The sequence below is a fragment of the Lactuca saligna genome, chromosome 2 (genome assembly GCF_052625555.1).
Source record: "Lactuca saligna cultivar CGN05327 chromosome 2, ASM5262555v1, whole genome shotgun sequence".
Taxonomy (NCBI): Eukaryota; Viridiplantae; Streptophyta; class Magnoliopsida; order Asterales; family Asteraceae; genus Lactuca; species Lactuca saligna.
The window spans coordinates 146572081-146581849 of NC_136418.1; the positions used below are offsets into that span (position 1 = coordinate 146572081).

The window sequence follows — 9769 nt, forward strand, 5'->3', positions numbered from 1 at the left end:
AGCCTCTCGATCTCCATTAGGTCTTTTTCAGCATCAAATTCTTCATCAAAGGCAGTGGACTTGTTGGAATCTTCATTATCACACTCTTCCATCAACTCATCAAACATATCTATCAAGAATGCCATGTCATCACTATTCCTCGTATGCTTCATAGCTTGATCAACCCCGAAGACGACTGAATCTTCTCCTACCCGTAACGTAAGATTCGAGTCTCTCATGTCCAATATAGCACTTTCCGTGTTGAGGAAGGGTCTTCCAAGGATGATCGGGACTTGAGGATCCGCCTCCATGTCTAGAATTATAAAATCTGCAGGAAATACAAACTTGTCCACCTTAACCAACAAGCCCTCAAATATTCCTCCTGGAAATGTGACAATCTTGTTTGCCAAGTGGATTGCCATGCGAATTGGCCTTGGTTCTGGGAGATCAAATTTCTTAAAGAATGAGTAGGTCATGAGGTTCACACTTGCTCCCGAATCATCCAATGCACGGATGGTGGCTAAGTTGCCAAATTGGCAAGGCAAAGTCAAGCTTCCCGGGTCACCTTTCTTCTTTGGTAATTTGTTTAACATAGCAGCTGAGCAGTTTTCATTAAGAATCACTTCTTTCACCTCCTCTATCTTCCTTCTATTTGTGAGAAGCTCTTTGAGGAACTTTGCATATTTTGGCATTTGAGCGACTGCCTCAATGAAGGGTATGTTGATTTGCAGAGCTTTGATGTGATTCGGGAACTTTTGGTACCCCTCTTCTTGCTTTTCCCTCTTAACTCGGGCTGGGTAAGGCGTTGGAGGCTGAAAGGGATTTTCAGAAATGTTTTCCTTTGAATTTTTCAATGGATTCGTCGAGTCCATATTCTGGACTCGACGAGTAGTAGCCGTGTCATGCAGAATTTTGTTTTGGTCCCATTTTTATGTGTCCTCCTAATGCAATTCTTTGGATGCTTCATTCTAAATGGGTGTTAGAGGAGTGATTATCTTCTCACTTCTTGTTGTGACAATGTTTATGTGTGCGCCTCGTGGGTTGTTTTCAGTTTTACTAGGGAGTTCGCCTGGTGATCTTTGGTTGATTTGTTGAGCAAGTTGCCCAAGCTGCGTTTCAATGTTGTGGATAGATGCTTGCTGATTTCTAAGTATGGTTTTTGTTTCTTGGATTGCAGCATCATGATCATTATGTCTGTTTTCTGAAGTAGCTACAAATTTGGTGAGCATCTCTTCCAAACTTGGTTTTCTTTCTTGTGTCGACTCATCCTTTTGGTAAAAACCCCTTCCTTTTTGCTTGTACTTCTCCTCCTTAGCCTTCTTGTACTCGTCATAAGGGAGCCACTCCTTTTTCGGTTTTCGCCAGTCTTCATCATAACAGTTCCCACTTGAGTAACAAACTTGCACCTTTTTGTTGCCATTTTCATCCAAGTCGCAGTCTCTAGTAAGATGAGGCCCATTTCAATTCTTACAACCCACCCGAATAGCATGAATCGTTTTATCCATTTTATCCATCCTCCTATCCATGGTTTTTAGCATAGCCATGACTGCTGACAAGTCTTCAGTAGCTGCATATGCGGCTCCCATAGTAACATCATTTCTTGGATTATGGTATTCTTTAGAATGCTTAGAGAATTCTTCAATCAATTCCTTGATCACCAGGGGTGGCTTCTTTGTGAGCAGGCCTTGCGTGTCAAGTAAATGCTTGGTTGTGACATTGATTCCATCATAGAAGATGGAGACTTGTTGTTGGCTATTAAGGTCATGGTGCGGGCAATTCCTTAGCAAACTCTTGTACGTCTCCAAGCTTCATATAGTGACTCTCCAGCTTGTTGTTCAAAGTTAGCAATGGCTTTCTTCAACTTGGCTATTTTGGAAGGTGGGCAAAAGTGATCAATAAATTCTTCTTTCATCTTGGCCCATGTGGTGACTGACCCGGGAGGGAGTGACTTGAGCCAGTCTTTTGCAGCACCTTTGAATGTAACTGGGAGCATGCGAAGCAACTGAGTCTCGCGAGGTACATTTGGAACATTAAAGTAATCAGCTACATCATTGACGTCATCCAAGTTCTTGTAAGCATCTTCATGGTCTTTTCCATAGAAAGGAATTTCCTTTAGTTGAGCGATTATGTGGCCCTTTAGTTCGAAAGTAGCAGTAGCAGGAATTGCGGGTTGCACAAGTCCCGGGCCGGTATCATCGCAGATCCTCTTCTTCCACTCTCTAATGGGAATTTCATCAATGTTAGCCATGGTAAGAGCTAACTCGTCACCGGAATCGGAGTCGTGCCCGTATGTAGGTTCTTCTTCCCCCTCGGTGTCGTACTCGGTGTCTTCCTTGATCGGGTCTTCGCTTGCTAAAGATGCGCTGGATGCTCCTGATTTGCTACTCTTTTTCTTTCCAAAAACAGTCTTCAAGTTAGACAAAGGTGACTTCTTAGGTGTATTTGAGCTCTCCAAGTCCTTGCCTCTATTCTTTCTCAATGTGGATTCCGGGTCTTTAAACGGGGGTACCAGCGGAGTATTTGATCCTCTGGTCATGAAAGTCCTGAAATAAAACAAGATAAACACTTGAAAAGAACAAAAAAAAATCCAACTTAAAAAAAACAGAAAAATAAATGTAAAACAGCAGGCTACTCGCCGAGTAGGTGCGAATGCACTCGGCGAGTAGCTTGTTAAAAAACAAAGCTAAAGACAAAAACTTTAACAAATTCTAAAACCTAACTACTGACTATTAGACTGAAATAAATTAACTTTGTGGCAGAAAACTCACACAAAGGATTGAAAAAATTAGGAATTAGATTAATTTTTAAATAGTTCCCCGGCAACGACGCCAAAAACTTGATGTGTGTAAAATGCTCTAGTTTTAATCCTACTTTTAAGTTATAAATTTAGCACACAAAGGCAGTGAACCTGTATTTTAGTGGTATAGATGGATAAGTAGAGTGTCGAACTCAGGGAATATAAATTAAACTAATAAATAATTTTAACTAAGCAATTAATAAAAGTAAAGGTTTTTTCTCTAGTTTTACAAGACTAGAAACTTAAACAAAACACCTAACACAAGAGTTAACTAAAAACTAACAAGTAAAAAATTCACCGAATTTTGATAAAGAGCTTCTGTTTAGGTCCAACCAATTCACTCCTATGGTTATTTTTATAGTAATGTGATATATTAATTGTTATTGGTTACCAACTATAGTGGTTAGGTTCATATTCACTAATACTAACCCTTAGATAATTAATTAATTCACGCAGTGGCCAAATGTTTAAACTAATTAATTCCCTAGTTCAATTATTTGGATTAAATAAGATTTGTAATTGGTTAATCAAGTGGGTGATTCAATTAACCTCTGGTTTGTTGGTTTCTCAAACAAGCTCACACATTAATTTACCTATTCTCTTATTAATTCTAGTTTCATGTTCATTATTCCTAGTCATATGATAAAGTAGTCACATAAACATATGAGGTTAACAACTAAGAGATGTTCATGCAGCATAATTGTCTTCCAATTAACAGAAAATAGTTGTAATCAATGCATAAGGTTATTTAACAAACTTAATTTAATGAAATCACCAATAAACAATCAACAAAAGTATCAATTAAACCATAGTAGTAATTTGGTTCTTCCTAAACAGAAACCATCCGAGTTTTAGCTCATGATTATAAGAAAAGCAGGCTCAAAAACAAATTTGATTAAACTAAACATAATGCAATCCTAGATTAAGTGGAAAATATAACCTAATTCACTTCCAAGCTTCAAATGATCAAAGATTAGGGTTCTTCACATCTTCAAGGGTTTCTCCAATCGTAGCTCTATCTCCAAGGAATCCATAAAAGTCTTTAATTCAGATTAAGACTCCTTATTTATAGTTATCACAAAATAGGGGCTACCCGGCGAGTATGTTGTGGACTCGCCAAGTAGATGCATGGAATCCGTGTACGACAATGATTTTTGACCTTTCTTCGGGAACATTCTTACGAACTCGCTGAGTTGATGCGTGGACTCGCCGAGTAGATGTGTTATACTTCCTTTTTCTTCATCCTTTGGTCTCTAATTGCTCCTCCATACTCATTTTTGCTCCAAAGCTGTCTCTTGGACTGAAAACATAATTTAAGCATCATTAAGTACCTTTTGTCCATATAATGCACATAATTAGCTAAAAATGAATAAAAATATATGCTAAACATATGGCTAATTATGCAAATATCAAGGGGGTCCACAGAGTTAGGGCACACCAGAGTTATAGCCTTGAATGGCTAATATGTGTTATATGTGGTATTTTGGGGAACTCACTAAGCTTCGTGCTTACAGTGTTTTGTGTAATGTGTTTCAGGTACTAGTGAGGATCACGGGAAGGTACCGACATGATCAGTACACACAGATGCAAAGTTTTATTTATATGTTATGATCTTGGGATTTTTGACTTATGTTGAATATATGAAATAATGTGTTTTATAATACTGTGGAATAAATTGTTTTTAAAATGTGAAAATTTGTTTGAAATTTTATGGTGTTACAACAAGACTTTAGCTCAAACTAGGTCATTTATGAAGAAAATGAGTTAGGTTCTCAAGCATGGACTCAAACATCCTCCAAACTTCATATCTAAAATATATAGGCACCAAGGGACCCTTGGACCCATAAAGTTTCAAATTTTATGGAATCCCAACACTCTACCTTTAAACCATAGCTAAACATGAATAAAAATTACATTTAGCAAGAAAGAAACATAAAGTTTGGATATTGGTTACTCTTAATGGTCCAGAAGTGTAGCTAGAGGTTACAAATGGAGAATCCGAGGTGAGACTATGCTTCAATGGTGATCTCTTTTAATCCAAGACACCAAACTCAACCAAAATCTCAAAAATCACAATGAGAGGCTAGGGTTAGGGATTTACTGAGCATAGGGACGAAGATGGCTGATTTTGGAACCCTAAAATGAAGCTTATGGAGTTTAAATACGAATGTTCCCTAAAATATCATAGGCTTGTACTACAGTGCATCTCACGTCGTGAGCCCTTATTGCTCACATCGTGAGCTCAACGTAATCCAGAATCTTCATTTAGTCACTCCTCACACTGTGACCCTCCTGTGGTCATGTCATGAGTCCAAGTTTTACCAAAAAACCATGCCTTTGACTCCCTCAAACCCTAAATCAATCCAATCTGGAAACCGGTGTTAGAATTCTCCCCCAATTAAATTAGACTTCGACCTGAAGTCACTATTTACCACTCTCAAAACATACCCAACAATTTAGACACTTCCTCCATGACCATGATCTAAAATAAGAATTTGACTCCTACAACCCACTGCCCTCTCATACAACAATAGAAACCTAGCCTAAGAAGAACTATATACCCTAGATAATAATGAATTCTTGACTCATTGTCTTTAACCTTTAAAGAGCAACCATTACTACTCTGACCAAAATCTGAAAATCCAAATCCTGGACTGGTTATCCACTATCGTTAAACCCTCCTCCCAACACGAGTCTCTACTAGAAGGTCATTGTACAGAAACACATACATGACCGATATATTCCACAACTCCCCTAACCACCTCAAAGTTAAGGCCTCATATAAAGAAAATAAGAGGAACCACTCAAAAGCTCATAACTGCCAACCAACAACTCCATAACTTGAAAATGACCAACCGCAACCAGAACTATAAGACCCAACATGCAAAGAGATTCATTCAAACCAGGAACTCCCAAAATTACAACCACGAATCAACTGCATCAGTATACTTCCCAAACCGGGTACCCATTGATCTAACCTACATAAACCATATCCTAATACTGATGATCATAAATTTTTCGTACCTACCCTTAGTCCCTGACTAGGAACACCACCAACCCATGCATAAGAATACTTAACAGTCACCGATCGTGAACTTCAACCAACCCCAAACCAATAAGTTGTGCCTGAAAACCTTAAATACACACTTGACCTCCTGAAAAATTATCACCAACCCACTATTCCAATGAGTATAATGATGGTCCATCTAAGAATTTCACATTACACCCAAAACCCTTATCAGTGTAGGTGTACCTCCACCCAAAAAATCACTCGAGACATCTACAACAGACTTTGTGACTCGAGATTTCAGAACCAATATCTAACACTGGTAACCTAGATTCTAGTAAACAACCTACAAAGAAACATGGTCCACCAATGCAAACATTCATCAAGCGACTTTATATGCACAAAAAATACATCAACCAAACAATTTTTACTGACCACATGATCCAAACCAGTTGGTCCCTGAGTCTCTAGACTCCTAACGATCCACTAACATTTAAAGCATTACATGTGAGATTAAACAAACATGATCACTAGGCCCACAACTTATGTATGAAATACCCCCTACAAGGTCCTTAGCATAAGTCTAGATTGCCTTCGAGCGCACCTCATGAGTCTGGAATGTCCTTGATATCCTGGCCTTCCAAATGACTACCGATCCCAAGCAGGCCAATATGACTAACGATCTTGATACCTACAAGTCTCAACTAATTGACTACCGGTCCCACTCATATGAAACATATAACCACTGGTTCAAGATACATTATGACACCTTCTAACCACTAAAAATATAAGCTCACGATACCACACCAATGAGGCCTAAAGATACTCAACCTCAATCCATCATATTGTAGGAAACCAATCAACATCCCTTTCAATGCTAACAAGACACAACACAACCATACTCCTTTACCACACACAATTTCTTTAACAATAGAGGCTGTTACGAAACCAAATTTTGACGAAAACATAGTCGCACATGAACCAAGAATAAAATAGATTGTCGTACTCTTATTCAAATTCAAAGGCTATAAACCAAATAAGAACCATGCATATAATCTGAACCAAGTACTCCAATGGTATCTTGTCCAGCCCACACACACCCCTAACGATAATATCCAATGAGCTTACCACAATACACACCATGAAGGGAACCCACAACCTTACCCAAAGTTGAAGTACCATAAGATCTAATGCGATGAAGAACCTCAATCATTAACAAAAAACATTCTCTTGAACGACCAAAACAAGATATGATACCTTAATAGAGACTGAACATATGCCATCAATATGTAACTATCTCGATAAGACTTTTAAAGTTATCCAGAAATGCTGCTAAAACTCTGGCCGGGTCCATCCAAACATCAACCCTGAGAACGACATGCCAAAAATTAGATTCTATGAAAATCTAATGTCCCATCTGGAAAACTAAATAGCATTGTCCCAAATTCTATACTCCCAATAACCAAGGACATCTTCCCAAACTTGATCCGTACTTCACAATAGGTGGATGAATCCATTAAACTTCAACTGATACAACTCACAACTTCTGAAGAATCTCCGCTTCATGATGAATGAAACGAACAATGATTGAGAATGCATCAATACCTAATCTAATGAGCTAAAACCCACGCAGAGCTTAACATACCCATCTCTGATTTACCGATCGACAAATGCCACTCTAGACTATAAATAGCAATCCGCACAACAGGCTAACAAATACCTCTACATCCGATACTCAACCTGAACGATCCTAGTGCCAACTCATCTATTCATTAGAATACAAAAGGAACCAATAGGTACAACGAGCTCCTTAACAAACTACTTCCTGCTACGAGACAACTTGTGTATTTTCTAAACACATACATTTGATAGTCACTTACTCGAATAGATCGATGATCTTCCAATCAGAATACCTAGTTCTCCCCCACCTAGGGTTCGAACTACCACTCACTGGTGTTGCAACCAACCATATCTCAAACCAACTCAACCAAATATAAACCATCCCTGACTTTTGGAATGTATGACATTCAAATTATCTTCTAGATGAGGACCAAACATCTCCTAAAAGATTCTGAATCTTATATGGAGACCTCAAGAATTTCCAATCATAACCACCTTTAAATTTAAGGATTTCAAGCAAATGCATAAGCAAAACACCCACTTCATATCCAAAAACATACACTTCTCGTCTGTAATCCCAACCATCAATTTGGTATCGGACCTACCTATATTCAAAGAAGTAGACCCTTGGTCTCATCGCATGGAATCTATACTACCATATTGCTGCTAAAAACCTCAGCTAACATGTCTCTTGTTGGTTTACATCCTAACTCTGAAAGTTATATGCCTGCTTACTCCTTCCTCCAAACTTAGAAATCTAGAAGGAAGTAACCCTTTCCATAGATAGTGACATCTCAGTCCATCTGCCAATCACTCATCCTTCGGCTAAAACCCTCGATCCGATCATGAAAACCACATCCTTTTTTACTCCCAACACACAACTAACACTGCTTTGAGCAAGGCCCTTAGAACCTCAAAATCAACTAACTCATCTAGGTTTGTACCATTCAACCCCGTCCTATATGGCTACTAAATACCATCCAAACACCAGGCTCATCCTCATCCTGAACAACCATAACCAAAAGATCGACAAATACAAAAACCTCACCGCAAGTCATGGTTATCCAACCATGATATCTACCTTCAACTAGCTCCTTAGAACCCTCAAATTCCTTGATTTAAGTATGGATCCTATGCTTCCATAGTACGTGACATACTTTCATCAAGAATCATCCTGAGTCTTCCAAGTCTCCTACTCATAGTAGTTCTTCCAACACCCGGTAAACAGCATAACAACCGAACTAAAGCCCTTCCTACGCTCTCCTAGGATTCCCACCTCCCCTTCCATTAGTTTCTAAAGAACCCCTATTAATGTCAGTTAACCACTTCATGAATACAATTACATGCAACAAAACTAAAATGATCTTTTGACTAAAAGACTCAACCCTACAATGGTTAGACTCAAATGAGAGCTGTGTAATAGGACCTAATCCTTCACTATAATATAATTTAACCTTCATAGCATGTAATTTAATGTCTTCATCTAATAGTTAACTCACATTAATATGAGTCCGATAAAGAACAAAATAAGTAGCATTCAAGTAGAGGACTCAACTTACACTAAGACACAATAAAAACCAAGCAGATCCTCATACGTAATTCCCAACCTCTAGGCCCAAGCATCTAGGATGCCCCTTCATCATGTCCTCACTCTCTCGAGAGTGGCTAATCCTTCCTCAAATAGCTTGCTACACCAACATACTCACTCGTGAATCTCCCACCAACCGTGTAGCCACTTGTGCAAGTTAATCAAACATAATGTTGGATCCCATAGATAGTTGGATACGTGACCCTACCCAAGCCCTTCAGGAAACAAAAATAGGAAATAAGGCAAAATCAAACATTCTCAAGCTATAAGACGTGAGTTATGTACAACTATGATTTATAGACTTAGCAACAACAATAATGATGTCAATTTCATCTAGCACACAATAAATTCTCCTAGGCTCTCAAGCATCATAAACCAGACAATTCTATCATACAATTCGTGAAGATCCCAAGCCTACTACTAGCATGCATTTCTATCATAATCATCATAAGAAAATAACAGTATGTGTATATTGGGGTAAACTTGCTTGCTCCGGCTGATTGTACACATCTCCTCCTTCCTCGGTTACTTCTGAAAACAATTTTTCAAAACTTTTATAGATCCTTAGCTTGAGGCTGGATTCACATGGATGTCCATCCAATTCATTCAAACTAGGGCTCTAATACTAACTTGTAACATCCCAAAAATCAAGGCAAAAATTATCTTTTTAAAATCAAGTAAAATTATAGTTTTCAGATTCCATCCAAATTAAACAATTCATTTAAAAAACATTATTCTCACATAGAAATCATATAATAGAGTGTCCCCAAATAAGTAT

The 9769-nt window shown here is 38.3% G+C and overlaps 1 non-coding gene across 1 annotated transcript; it reads left to right on the plus strand.

Annotated features, from left to right (window-relative positions):
* Positions 1 to 1737: 1737 nt before the first annotated feature.
* On the plus strand, positions 1738 to 1843 carry LOC145033211 (small nucleolar RNA R71). Its single transcript, XR_013677447.1, has one exon. It is a non-coding gene; the product is annotated as a small nucleolar RNA R71 (small nucleolar RNA).
* Positions 1844 to 9769: the final 7926 nt, after the last annotated feature.